This window comes from Triticum dicoccoides, chromosome 5B (genome assembly GCF_002162155.2).
Source record: "Triticum dicoccoides isolate Atlit2015 ecotype Zavitan chromosome 5B, WEW_v2.0, whole genome shotgun sequence".
NCBI lineage: Eukaryota > Viridiplantae > Streptophyta > Magnoliopsida > Poales > Poaceae > Triticum > Triticum dicoccoides.
The window spans coordinates 200266400-200281507 of NC_041389.1; positions in this window are offsets into that span (position 1 = coordinate 200266400).

The following is a 15108-nucleotide window of genomic DNA, read 5'->3' on the forward strand; positions in this document are numbered from 1 at the left end:
AGATGTAGAGGTTGTGTGCCGACGGAGATCACATCGACCTTGGAACCAATTCCGACGCGCATCATCACCTCGTCCTTAGCCAATCTTCATTTCATCCGTAGCCCCTGTTTCGAGTTGCAAATATGAGCAATAGAACTAGTATCAAATACCCAGGAGGTACAACGAGCATTTGTAAGGTACACATCAGTAACATGTATATCAAATATACCTTTCACTTTGCCATCCTTCTTATCCGCCAAATACTTGGGGTAGTTCCGCTTCTAGTGACCAGTCCCTTTGCAGTAGAAGCACTCAGTTTTAGGCTTAGGTCCAGACTTGGGTTTCTTCCCGGGAGTAGCAACTTGGTTGTTATTCTTCTTGAAGTTCCCCTTCTTCTCTTTGCCCTTTTTCTTGAATTTAGTGGTCTTGTTAACCATCAACACTTGATGCTCCTTCTTGATTTCTACCTCTGCAGCCTTAAGCATTGCGAAGAGCTCGGGAATTGTCTTTTCCATCCCTTGCATATTATAGTTCATCACGAAGCCTTTATAGCTTGGTGGCAGTGATTGAAGAACTCTGTCAATGACACTATCATTAGGAAGATTTCCCAGCTGAGTCAAGTGGTTATGGTACCCAGACATTTTGAGTATGTGTTCACTGATAGAAGTATTCTCCTCCATCTTGCAGCTATAGAACTTGTTGGAGACTTCATATCTCTCCTCGGGCATTTGCTTGAAATATTAACTTCAACTCTTGGAACATCTCATATGCCCCATGACGTTCAAAACATCTTTGAAGTCCCGATTCTAAGCTGTAAAGCATGGCACACTGAACTATCGAGTAGTCATTAGATCGAGCTTGCCAGACGTACATAACATCAGCATCTGCTCTTGCAGCAGGCCTTGCACCTAGCGGTGCTTCCATGACGTAATTCTTCTATGCAGCAATGAGGATAATCCTCAAGTTACAGACCCAGTCCATGTAGTTGCTACCATCATATTTCAACTTAGCTTTCTCTAGGAAAGCATTAAAATTCAAGGGAACGATAGCACGTGCCATTGATCTACAACAACATATGCAAAACACTATCATGGCTAAGGTCATGATAAATGAAAGTCCAATTAATCATATTACTAAATAACTCCCACTTAGATAGACATCCCTCTATTCATCTAAATGATCACGTGATCCATATCAACTAAACCATGTCCGGTCATCACGTGAGATGGAGTAGTTTCCAATGGTGAACAACTCTATGTCAATCATATCTACTATATGATTCACGTTCGACCTTTCGGTCTCAGTGTTCTGAGGCCATATCTGCATATGCTAGGCTCATCAAGTTTAACCCGAGTATTCTGCACGTGCAAAACTGGCTTGCAACCGTTGTATGTGAATGTAGAGCTTATCACACCCGATCATCATGTGGTGTCTCAGCACGACGAACTATAGCAACGGTGCATAATCAGGGAGAACACTTATACCTTGAAATTTAGTGAGGGATCATCTTATAATGCTACCGCCATACTAAGAAAAATAAGATGCATAAAAGATAAACTTGACATGCAATCAAAATACGTGACATGATATGGCCATCATCATCTTGTGCCTTTGATCTCCATCTCCAAAGCACCGTCATGATCTCCATTGTCACCGGCTTGACACCTTGATCTCCATCATAGCATCGTTTGTCGTCTCGCCAACTATTGCTTCTATGACTATCGCTACCACTTAGTGATAAAGTAAAGCAATTACATGGCGATTGCATTTCATAGAATAAAGCGACAACCATATGGCTCCTGCCAGTTGCCGATAACTTGTTACAAAACATGATCATCTCATACAACAATATATATCACATCATGTCTTGACCATATCACATCACAACATGCCCCGCAAAAGCAAGTTAGTCGTCCTCTACTTTGTTGTTGCAAGTTTTTTATGGCTGCTACGGGCATCTAGCAAGAACCTTTCTTACCTACGCATCAAAACCACAACGATTTTTTGTTAAGTGTGATGTTTTAACCTTCAACAAGGACCGACCGTAGTCAAACTCGATTCAACTAAAGTCGGAGAAACAGACACCGACTGACGACCTATGTACAAAACACGTCGGTAGAACCAGTATCACGAATGTGGTCATGTAATGTTGGTCCACGCCGCTTCATCCAACAATACCGCTGAATCAAAGTAAGACGTTGGTGGTAGGCATTATGAATATTATCGCCCACAACTCTTTGTGTTCTACTCGTGCATATCATCTACGCATAGACCTGGCTCGGATGCCACTATTGGGTTATATAGCATGCAATTTCCAAAAATTTCCTACGAACATGCAAGATCTATCTAGGAGATGCATAGCAACGAGAGGGGGAGAGTGTGTCCACATACCCTCGTAGACCGAAAGCGGAAGCGTTAGGTTACCGCGGTTGATGTAGTCGAACGTGTTCATGATCCAACCGATCTAGCACCAAACGTACGGTACCTCGAGTTCAGGACACGTTCAGCTCGATGACGTCCCTCGAACTCTTGATCTTGCAGATGGTCGAGTGAGAGTTTCATCAGCACGACGGCGTGATGATGATGTGATCCGCTCAGGGCTTCGCCTAAGCACGATGATGATACTACCACAGGAGTAAACGGTGGAGGGGGCACCGCACACGGCTAAGACAATGTTGTGCCATTGGGGTGCTCCCTGCCCCCGTATATAAAGGAGGGGGGAGGAGGCAGGCCACCAGGGGCGCCCCATGGAGGGGGAGTCCTACTAGGACTCCACTCCTAGTAGGATTCGGGACCCCCCCCAACTTTTTCCTTTTTTCCGGAGTAGCAAAGGGGGAAAGGAGAGAGAGTAGGAGAAGGAAATGGGGGTGCGCCGCCCCCACCCCTTGTCCAATTCTGATTGGTGTAGGGGGGGGGCACTGCACCTCCTATGGTCGGCCCTCTCTCCTCACAAAGCCCATGTATGCCCATTACTTTCTGGGGGTGGGGGGGGTCCGGTAACCGCTCGGTACTCTGAAACTTATCCGAAACTTCCCGAAACCATTCCGGTGTCCGAATATACTTCCAATATATCAATCTTTACCTCTCGACCATTTCGATACTCCGTGTCATGTCTGTGATCTCATCCGGTACTCCGAACAAAACTTCGGTCACCATAACACATAACTCATAATACAAATCGTCATCGAACGTTAAGCGTGCAGACCCTACGGGTTCGAGAACTATGTAGACATGACATCTCCATTCAACAACCAATAGCAGAACCTGGATGCTCATATTGGTTCCCACATATTCTACGAAGTTCTTTATCGGTCAAACCGCATAACAACATACATTGTTCCCTTTGTCATCGGTTGATAACCCACAAGTATAGGGGATCGCAACAGTTTTCGAGGGTAGAGTATTCAACCCAAATTTATTGATTCGACACAAGGGGAGCCAAAGAATATTCTCAAGTATTAGCAGCTGAGTTGTCAATTCAACCACACCTGGAAGCTTAGTATCTACAGCAAAGTGTTTAGTAGCAAAGTCATATGATATTAGTGGTAACGATTACAAAAGTAAAGACAGCAAAAGTAATGTTTTTGGTATTTTGTAGTGATTGTAACAGTAGAAACGGAAAAGTAAATAAGCGAGAACCAGTATCTGGAAAACTCGTAGGCACCGTATTAGCGATGGATAATTATGCCGGATGCGGTTCGTCATGTAACAGACATAACATAGGGTGACACAGAACTAGCTCCAGTTCATCAATGTAATGTAGGCATGTATTCCGTATATAGTCATACGTGCTTATGGAAAAGAACTTGCATGACATCTTTTGTCCTACACTCCCGTGGCAGCGGGGTCCTATTGGAAACTAAGGGATATTAAGGCCTCCTTTTAATAGAGAACCGGAACAAAGCATTAGCACATAGTGAATACATGAACTCCTCAAACTATGGTCATCACCAGGAGTGGTCCCGATTATTGTCACTTCGGGGTTGTCGGATCAAAACACATAGTAGGTGACTATATACTTGCAAGATAGGATCTAGAACACGCATATATTCATGAAAACATAATAGGTTCAAATCTGAAATCATGGCACTCGGGCCCTAGTGACAAGCATTAAGCATAGCAAAGTCATAGCAACATCAATCTCAGAACATAATCGATATTAGGGATCAAACCCTAACAAAACTAACTCGATTACATGATAAATCTCATCCAACCCATCACCGTCCAGCAAGCCTATGATGCAATTACTCACGCACGGCGGTGAGCATCATGAAATTGGTGATGGAGGATGGTTGATGATGACGACGGCGATGAATCCCCCTCTCGAGAGACATTAGGGCTTGGCGGCAGCTCCGTATCGTAAAACTCGATGATTTCTTCTCCCTGATTTTTTTCTCCCCGAAAGCCAATATATGGAGTTGGAGTTGGCGTCGGAGGGCCACCAGGGGGCCCACGAGGTAGGGGGCGCGCCCAGGGGGGCGCCCCCACCCTCGTGAGCAGGGTGTGGGCCCCCTGGTCTTCATCTTTTGCGAGGATTTTTCTTTATTTTTTCTAAGGTGTTCCGTGGAGTTTCAGGACATTCCGAGAATTTTTATTTTCTGCACAAAAAACAACACCATGGCAGTTTTGCTGAAAACAGCGCCAGTCCGGGTTAGTTCCATTCAAATCATACAAGTTAGAGTCCAAAACAAGGGCAAAGGTGTTTGGAAAAGTAGATACGACGGAGACGTATCAACTCCCCCAAGCTTAAACCCTTGCTTGTCCTCAAGCAATTCAGTTGACAAACTGAAAGAGAAAAAGAAAAACTTTTACAAACTCTGTTTGCTCTTGTTGTTGTAAACATGAAAAGCCAGCATTCAAGTTTCAGCAATTATTATGAACTAACCATACTCACAATAACACGTAGGTCTCATAATCACTCATATCAATAGCATAATCAGCTAGCGAGCCATAATAATAAAACTCGGATGACAACACTTTCTCAAAATAATCATAACATGATATAACAAAATGGTATCTCGCTAGCCCTTTCTGAGACCGCAAAACATAAATGCAGAGCACCTTTAAAGATCAAGGACTGACTAAACATTGTAATTCATGGTAAAAGAGATCCAATCAAGTCATACCCAATATAAACCAATAATAATGAATGCAAACGACAATGTGCTCTCCAGTAGGTGCTTTTTAATAAGAGGGGTGATGACTCAGCATAAAAGTAAATAGATAGGCCCTTCGCAGAGGGAAGCAGGGATTTGTAGAGGTGCCAGAGCTCGGTTTTGAAATAGAGATAAATTATATTTTGAGCGGCATACTTTCATTGTCAACATAACAACTAAAAGACGACGATATCTTCCATGCTAAGAAGATTATAGGCGGTTCCCAAACAGGATGGTAAAGTTTATACTCCCCTTCCTCCACAAGCATCAATCCATGGCTTGCTCGAAACAATGAGTGCCTCCAACATTCAATGGGTCCCAGGGGAGTTTTGTTTGTAGTTATTTTGATTTAGTTTGCATAAAGCATGGGACTAGGCATCCCGGATACCAGCCATTTTCTCGTGAATGAGGAGCGGAGTCCACTCCTCTTGAGAATAACCCACCTAACACGAAAGATGAGGGCAGCTCTAGTTGACATATGAGCTATTCGAGCATGCGAAACAGAATGTTTATTTGAAGGTTTAGAGTTTGGCACATACAAATTTACTTGGAACGGCAGGTAAATACCGCATATAGGTAGGTATAGTGTACTCGTATGGAATAACTTTGGGGTTTAAGGAGTTTGGATGCACAAGCAGTATTCCCGCTTAGTACAGATGAAGGCTAGCAAAAGACTAGGAAGCGACCAACTGAGAGAGCGACAACAGTCGTAAACATGCATTAAAATTAATTCACACCGAGTACAAGCATGAGTAGGATATAATCCACCATGAACATAAATATCATGAAGGCTATGTTGATTTGATTCAACTACATGCGTGAACATGTGCCAAGTCTAGTCACTCAATACATTTAAAGGAGGATACCACCCCATCATACCACATCATAATCATTCTAATAGCATGTTGGCACGAAAGGTAAACCATTATAACTCCTAGCTAATTAAGCATGGCACAACAAACTATAATCTCTAAATGTCATTGCAAATATGTTTACTTCATAATAGCTGAGTCGAGAACGATGAATCATCATATTTACAAAAACAAGAGAGGTCGAGTTCCTACCAGCTTTTCTTATCCCAATAAGTCCATCATATATCGTCACTATTGCCTTTCACTTGCATGACCAAACGGTGTGTATAATAATAAGAGTGCACGTGCATTGGACTAAGCTGGAATCTACAAGCATTCAACTCAAGAGAGAAGACAAGTAATATGGGCTCTAAGTTAAATTAACAATCACGCATATAAGAGCCACTAAGCATTTTCAATATGGTCTTCTCGACCCCCAAAGAAAAGAAAAGAAATAAAAACTATTTACACGGGAAAGCTCCCAACAAGTAAAAGAAGAACGGGAAATATTTTTGTGTTTTCTTTTTAATTCTACTACAAGCATGGAAAGTAAACTAACTAATTTTTTTGGTTTTTTCTTAAAGTTTATTAAACACACAAGAAGAAAGCAGGAAAAAGAAATTTAAACTAGCATGGATAATAAAGTGAAAAAGTATGAGCACTGACATCTAGAAATGAGTGTGTGTGAACATGAAAGTAATGTCGGTGGGAAATACGTACTCCCTCAAGCTTAGGCTTTTGGCCTAAGTTGGTCTAATGCCAGGGATGGCCTGGCGGATATCCGTAGGTGAAGCTGGGGTCGTATTGCGACGCAGCGGCTATCGCTGCCTGAGCTGTACCTTGGAGTCGAGCAGCCTCCACTCTCCTTTCGTACTCATCTGCCTCCTCTCTGGTAATAATATATCTTCTTTTTGCCCGTGAATCAAAGAAAGCAGGAGCAGGAAGAGCAACATGGACTACACGACGTCTGTCAAAGATTAGTCGTTATTAGAGAGATGGTTCAGTCCTCTCAACAAACTGGTGGTAAACAATAGAATCAAAATCTAAATAAGAAGAGGGTAACTCCAAGTCACCCTCACGAATGTCTACCTCAAGAAAATTAGCTAAGCAGGTTGCATAAATTCCTCCAAAGAAATCTCTGCTATGTCTATTCTGATGCAACCTGCAAGCTACAATGGCTCCCAAATGATAAGATTGGTCTCCTAACACAGCACTCCTGAGAATACTGAGATCAGGTACACACATGTGACATGCTTCATCCTTAGCATTTATGCATCTACCAATGAAGAGAGCAAAATAATGTATAGCAGGAAAGTGAATGCTCCCTATAGTAGCTTGCGTTATATCTCTAGATTCCCCTACAGTTATTCTAGCAAGAAAGTCTCTATATTCAGATTTAGGGGTATCCCTGACATTACCCCAAGATGGAAGTTTGCAAGCAGAAGTAAAATCCTCTAAGTCCATGGTATAAGATTTATCATAAAGGTCAAACATGACTGAAGGAGAATTACAAGAGGATGAAAATTCAAACCTCCTCACAAATGAACTTGTGAGATCATAATACTGGGGGCATTTGTCAGCTTCAAAGTCCTCAAGACCGGCGTTACTCAAATATGTGCTAAATTCTTCTTTGATTCCCACTTGATTCATAAAATTTTCCGATGGCCATTCACAAGGCCTCACAGGAGCGTCTCATGGTGGTTCCTCGTCAGCGTCTCGTATTGCAAGCCTGGGACCTTGCTTCCTTGAAGGACCACCTTGGAACATCCTCCTAAGCATATTGTTTTCTCTGAAAAATTTCTGAAATTTTTAGTAACTTCAAATAAAAGTGAACCAACTTCAATAAGATTGATAGTAACAACTCCCACAAGTGCCTAGAGCCTATATCAAGCATTGGAACTACTTGGAACCATATAAATTTGACATGCAAGCTCAAGAACATGGTCATCTATGCAGCCTAAATTTGCAATGAATAAAGCACTAGAACAAAAACTAATTGGACCAATGGAGGAGTCACATACCAAGGAACAATCTCCCCAAGCAGTTTTGCGAGAGGTGCTTTGAGCAAGGAGATCGAAAATCACAGCATCGGGGGCTGGAACTCGTTCTTGAGTTTGTTTTCCGTGTTTGTGTGAGACAGAGGAAGAAGATGGGTGCAGGAATAAGTGGAGGAGGGCCACCGGGGGCCCACGAGGTAGGGGGGCGTGCCTAGGGGGGAGGGCGCGCCCTCCACCATCGTGACCAGGTGGCAGCTCCCCCCGTGGTAATTTTTGCATTGTAAATTCTTAAATATTCCCGAAAAAATCATATTAAATTGGCATGGCATTCTGAGGACTTTTATTTTCGGGGAATTTTTATATTGCACGAATAAGTCAGTAAACGGACAGAAAAATACTATTTTACGTTATTTCTACTAAATAACAGAAAATATAAAGAGGGTACAGAAGGTTGTGCCTCTAGTTTCATCCATCTCGTGATCATCAAAATGAACCCACTAACAAGGTTGATCAAGTCTTGTTAACAAACTCATTCCGAATAATCACGGAACCGGAGAAATTTTGAATGACACTAAGTTACCTCAACGGGGATATGAAAATCCCCAACAATAAGAATATCATACTTTTTCTTGACAGTAGGGAGAGGAAATTCAAAACCTCCAAATATAATCGATGGAATTTTTCCAATAGAATTGATACTATAAACTTGAGGTTGTTTCCTTGGAAAATGTACCGTCTGCTCATTGCCATTAACATGAAAAGTGACATTGCCTTTGGTGCAATCAATAACAGACCCTACAGTATTAAGGAAAGGTCTTCCAAGAATAATAGACATACTATCATCCTCGGGAATATCAAGAATAACAAAGTCCGTTAAAATAGTAACGTTTGCAACCACAACAGGCACATCCTCACAAATACTGACAGGTATAGCAGTTGATTTATCAGCCATTTGCAAAGATATTTCAGTAGGTGTCAACTTATTCAAATCAAGTCTACGATATAAAGAGAGAGGCATAACACTAACACCGGCTCCAAGATCACATAAAGCAGTTTTAACATAACTTCTTTTAATGGAGCATGGTATAGTAGGTACTCTGGGATCTCCAAGTTTCTTTGGTATTCCACCCTTAAAAGTATAATTAGCAAGCATGGTGGAAATTTCAGCTTCAGGTATCTCTCTTTTATTAGTAATATTATCCTTCATATACTTAGCATATGGATTTGTTTTGAGCACATCAGTTAATCGCATACGCAAAAAGATGGGTCTAATCATTTCAGCAAAGCGCTCAAAATCCTCATCATCCTTTTTCTTGGATGGTTTCGGAGGAAAACGCATGGGTTTCTGAACCCATGGTTCCCTTTCTTTACCATGTTTCCTAGCAACAAAGTCTCTTTTATCATAACGTTGATTCTTTGATTGTGGGTTATCAAGATCAACAGCAGGTTCAACTTCTACATCATTATCATTACTAGGTTGAGCATCAACATGAACATTATCATTAACATTATCACTAGGTTCATGTTCATCACCTCATTGTGTTTCAGCATCAGAAACAGAGATATCATTTGGATTCTCAGGTGGTTCAGCAATAGGTTCACTAGAAGTTTGCAAAGTCCTATCATTTTTCTTTTTCTTCCTCTTAGAAGAACTAGGTACATCAATATTGTTTCTCTGAGAATCTTGATCGATTCTCTTAGGGTGGCCTTCAGGATACAAAGGTTCCTGAGTCATTCTACCAGTTCTAGTAGCCACTCTAACATCATAATCATTTTTCTTACTATTCATTTCATCAAGCGCTTCTTTCTGAGCTTTAAGTACTTGTTCTACTTGAGTGGTAACCATAGAAGCATGTTTGCTAACAAGTTTAAGTTCACCTCTAATATCAGCCATATAATCACCCAAGCGTTTAATCATAAAGGTATTCTGTTTTAATTTTCTACCAAAATAAGCATTAAAGTCATATTGCTTAAACATAAAGTCAGCAAACTCATCCAAGCACTGACTAGCAATTTTAGTAGGAGGGACTTCAGCTTTATCATATCTATAGAGAGAATTTACCTTTACTACCTGTGTTGGGATATCAGGAGGTTCTTCATTAAATAAGTAATTGAGATCATATACTTCTTCAACAGGCGGTAAATTAAGACCATGTATTTCTTCAATAGGAGGTAAATTCTTAACATCTTCAGCTTTAATACCTTTTTCTTTCATACATTTCTTTGCCTCTTGCATATCTTCGGGACTGAGAAATAGAACACCTCTCTTCTTCGGAGTTGGTTTAGGAATAGGCTCAGTAATTGGCTCAGGAACTGGCTCAGGAGGTAGTGCGGGAGGTGCCCAATTATTTTCATCAGCCAACATATTATTCAATAGAATTTCAGCGTCATCCGGTGTTCTTTCCCTGAAAAGAGAATCAGCACAACTATCCAGGTAATCTCTGAAAGCATCAGTTAGTCCATTATAAAAGATATCAAATATTTCAGGTTTCTTAAGAGGATGATCAGGCAAAGCATTAAGTAACTTGAGAAGCCTCCCCCAAGCTTGTGGGAGACTCTCTTCTTCAATTTGCACAAAATTGTATATTTCCCTCAAAGCAGCTTGTTTCTTATGAGCAGGCAAATATTTAGCAGAGAAGTAATAAATCATATCCTGGGGACTTTGCACACAACCAGGATCAAGAGAATTATACCATATCTTAGCATCACCCTTTAATGAGAACGGAAATATTTTGAGTAAATAAAGGTAGCGCGATCTCTCATTATTAGTAAACAGGACAGCTATATCATTTAACTTAGTAAGATGTGCCACAACAGTTTCAGATTCATAGCCATAAAAAGGATCAGATTCAACCAAAGTAATTATATCTGGATCAAGAGAAAAATCATAATAATCCTGATCAGGAACACAGATAGGTGAAGTAGCAAAAGCAGGGTCGGGTTTCATTCTACCTCTAAAAGATTCTTTACTCCATTTAACTAGCAACCTCTTAAGTTCACATTTATCCTGGCAAGCAAGAATAGCTGCAGAAGATTCAGCATCAAAAAGATAACCCTCAGGAATAGCAGGCATAGGTTCATCATCACTAACATCATCGCGTTCAGGTTCAATAGTTTCTCTTTCTCTAGACCTAGCAATTTTCTCATCAAGAAATTCACCAAGTGGCACAGTAGTATCAAGCATAGAAGTAGTTTCATCATAAGTATCATGCATAGCAGAAGTGGCATCATCAATAACATGCGACATATCAGAATCAATAGCAGTAGCAGGTTTAGGTGTCGCAAACTTACTCATAACAGAAGGAGAATCTAGTGCAAGGCTAGATGGCAGTTCCTTACCTCCCCTCGTAGTTGAGGGCAAAATAGTAGTTCGATCATCTTTCAAGTTCTTCATAGTGTCCAGCAGATATAAATCCCAAGTCACTCAAAGAATAGAGCTATGCTCCCCAGCAACGGCGCCAGAAAAAGGTCTTGATAACCCACAAGTATAGGGGATCGCAACAGTTTTCGAGGGTAGAGTATTCAACCCAAATTTATTGATTCGACACAAAGGGAGCCAAAGAATATTCTCAAGTATTAGCAGCTGAGTTGTCAATTCAACCACACCTGGAAACTTAGTATCTGCAGCAAAGTGTTTAGTAGCAAAGTAATATGATAGTAGTGGTAACGGTAACAAAAGTAAAGACAACAAAAGTAATGTTTTTGGTATTTTGTAGAGATTGTAACAGTAGCAACAGAAAAGTAAATAAGCGAGAACCAGTGTATGGAAAACTCGTAGGCACCGGATTAGCGATGGATAATTATGCCGGATGCGGTTCGTCATGTAACAGTCATAACATAGGGTGACACAGAACTAGCTCCAGTTCATCAATGTAATGTAGGCATGTATTCCGTATATAGTCAAACGTGCTTATGGAAAAGAACTTGCATCACATCTTTTGTCCTACCCTCCCATGGCAGCGGGGTCCTATTGGAAACTAAGGGATATTAAGGCCTCCTTTTAATAGAGAACCGGAACAAAGCATTAGCACCTAGTGAATACATGAACTCCTCAAACTATGGTTATCACCGGGAGTGGTCCCGATTATTGTCACTTCGGGGTTGCCGGATCATAACACATAGTAGGTGACTATAGACTTGCAAGATAGGATCTAGAACACACATATATTCATGAAAACATAATAGGTTCAGATCTGAAATCATGGCACTCGGGCCCTAGTGACAAGCATTAAGCATAGCAAAGTCATAGGAACATCAATCTCAGAACATAATGGATACTAGGGATCAAACCCTAACAAAACTAACTCGATTACATGATAAATCTCGTCCAACCCATCACCGTCCGGCAAGCCTACGATGCAATTACTCACGCATGGCGGTGAGCATCATGAAATTGGTGATGGAGGATGGTTGATGATGACGAAGGCGACGAATCCCCCTCTCCGGAGCCCTGAACGGACTCTAGATCAGCCCTCCCGAGAGAGATTAGGGCTTGGCGGCGGCTCCGTATTGTAAAACGCGATGATTTCTTCTCCTTGATTTTTTTCTCCCCGGAAGCCAATATATGGAGTTGGAGTTGGCGTCGGAGGGCCACCATGGGGCCCACAAGGTAGGGGGGCGCGCCCCGGGGGGGGGGCGCCCCCACCCTCGTGAGCAGGGTGTGGGCCCCCTGGTCTTCATCTTTTGCAAGGATTTTTCTTTATTTTTTCTAAGGTGTTCCGTGGAGTTTCAGGACATTCCGAGAATTTTTGTTTTCTGCACAAAAAACAACACCATGGCAGCTCTGCTGAAAACAGCGTCAGTCCGGGTTAGTTCCATTCAAATCATACAAGTTAGAGTCGAAAACAAGGGTAAAAGTGTTTGGAAAAGTAGATACGACGGAGACGTATCATCGGTATGTTACTTGCCCGAGATTCGATCGTCGGTATCTTCATACCTAGTTCAATCTCGTTACTAGCAAGTCCCTTTACTCATTCCATAATGTATCATCCCATAACTAACTCATTAGTCACATTTCGTGCAAGTTTATAGTGATGAGCATTACCGAGAGGGCCCGGAGATACCTCTCTGATACACAGAGTGACAAATCCTAATCTCGATCTATGACAAGTTAACAAACACCTTCGAAGACACCTGTAGATCATCTTGATAATCACCTAGTTACGTTGTGAAGTTTGATAGCACACAAGGTGTTCCTACGATATTCGGGAGTTGCATAATCTCATAGTTAGAGGAACATGTATAAGTCATGAAGAGAGCAATAGCAATAAAACTTAACGATCATTATGCTAAACTAACGGATGGGTCTTGTCCATGACATCATTCTCTAATGATGTGATCCCGTTCATCAAATGACAACACATGTTTATGGTCGGGAAACAAGCTAGTCAAGTAGAGGCATACTAGGGACACTTTGTTTTGTCTATGTATTCACACATGTACTAAGTTTCCGGTTAATATAGTTCTAGCATGAATAATAAACATTTATCATGATATAAGGATATATAAATAACAACTTTATTATTGCCTATAGGGCTTATTTCCTTCTAATATATCTCGGAATGGCCATGGAAATGCCATAATAGGTAGGTATGGTGGCTGTTTTGACGAAGGTATATGGTACCGGCGAAAGTTGTGCGACACTAGAGAGGCTAGAAATGGTGGAAGGGTGAGAGTGCGTATAATCCATGGAGTCAGCATTAGTCATAAATAACTCACATACTTATTGCAGAAATCTATTAGGGGGCATTTGTTTCCAGGGACTTTTTTGTTTAGGGACTAGAAAAAGTCCCTCTTAGAGACTTTTTTACCAAACGGGAGGGAATTTTTAGGGACTAAACTAGGCATTTGGGACTAAATGAAGAAGACTCTCAAGGAGAGTCTTTTTTGGGACTTTTTGGGACTTTTCCAACAATGCCCCTCCATGCATTCATTGGCCCGCCACTCCATGGTGTTGTTTGATTGTTATTTTTCTATATACTAGGGGCAACATGGTCATTTAATAACCTCTAGGAAGGGACTAAAGACTTTTTAGTTTTTGGAAACAAACAGGGAGGGACTTTTTAGGGACTAGGGACTTTTTAGTTGTGACTAGAAAAAGTCCTAGGACTTATGAACCAAACAGGGCCTTAGTCATTGAAACAAAGTACTACATGCATGCTCCTAGGGGGATAGATTGGTAGGAAAAGACCATCGCTCGTCCCCGACCGCCACTCATAAGGAAGACAATCAAAAAATATCTCATGCTCCAACTTCGTTACATAACGGTTCACCATACATGCATGCTACAGGAATCACAAACCTTAACACAAGTATTTCTCCAATCCACAATTAATCACTAGCATGAATTTAATATCACCATCTTTATATCTCAAAAGAATCATAAGGAATCAAACTTCTCATAGTATTCAATGCACTTTATATGAAAGTTTTTATTATATCCCTCTTGGATGCCTATGATATTAGGACTAAATTCATAACAAAAGCAAATTACCATGATGTTTAAAAAGACTCTCAAAATAATATAAGTGAAGCATGAGAGTTCAACAATTTCTATAAAATAAAACCACCGCCATGCTCTAAAAAGATATAAGTGAAGCACTAGAGCAAAATTGGCTAGCTCAAAAGATATAAGTGAAGCACATAGAGTATTCTAATAAGTCACGATTCATGCATGTCCCCCTCAAAAGGTGTGTACAGAAAGGATGATTATGGAAAACTAAAAAGTAATGACTCATATTATACAAGATGCTCCAAGCAAAACACATATCATGTGGTGAATAAAAATATAGCCTCAATTAAAGTTACCAATAGACGAAGACGAAAGAGGGGATGCCTTCCGGGGCATCCACAAGCTTAGGCTCTTGGTTGTCCTTGAATATTACCTTGGGGTGCCTTGGGGATCCCCAAGCTTAGGATCTTGCCACTCCTTATTCCATAGTCCATCAAATCCTTACCCAAAACTTGAAAACTTCACAACACAAAACTCAACAGAAAATCTCATAAGCTCCGTTAGTATAAGAATATAAATCACCAGTTTTGGTACTGTTGTGAACTCATTCTTTATTTATATTGGTGTAATATCTACTGTATTTCAATTTTTCCATGGTTCATACCCCGCAATAC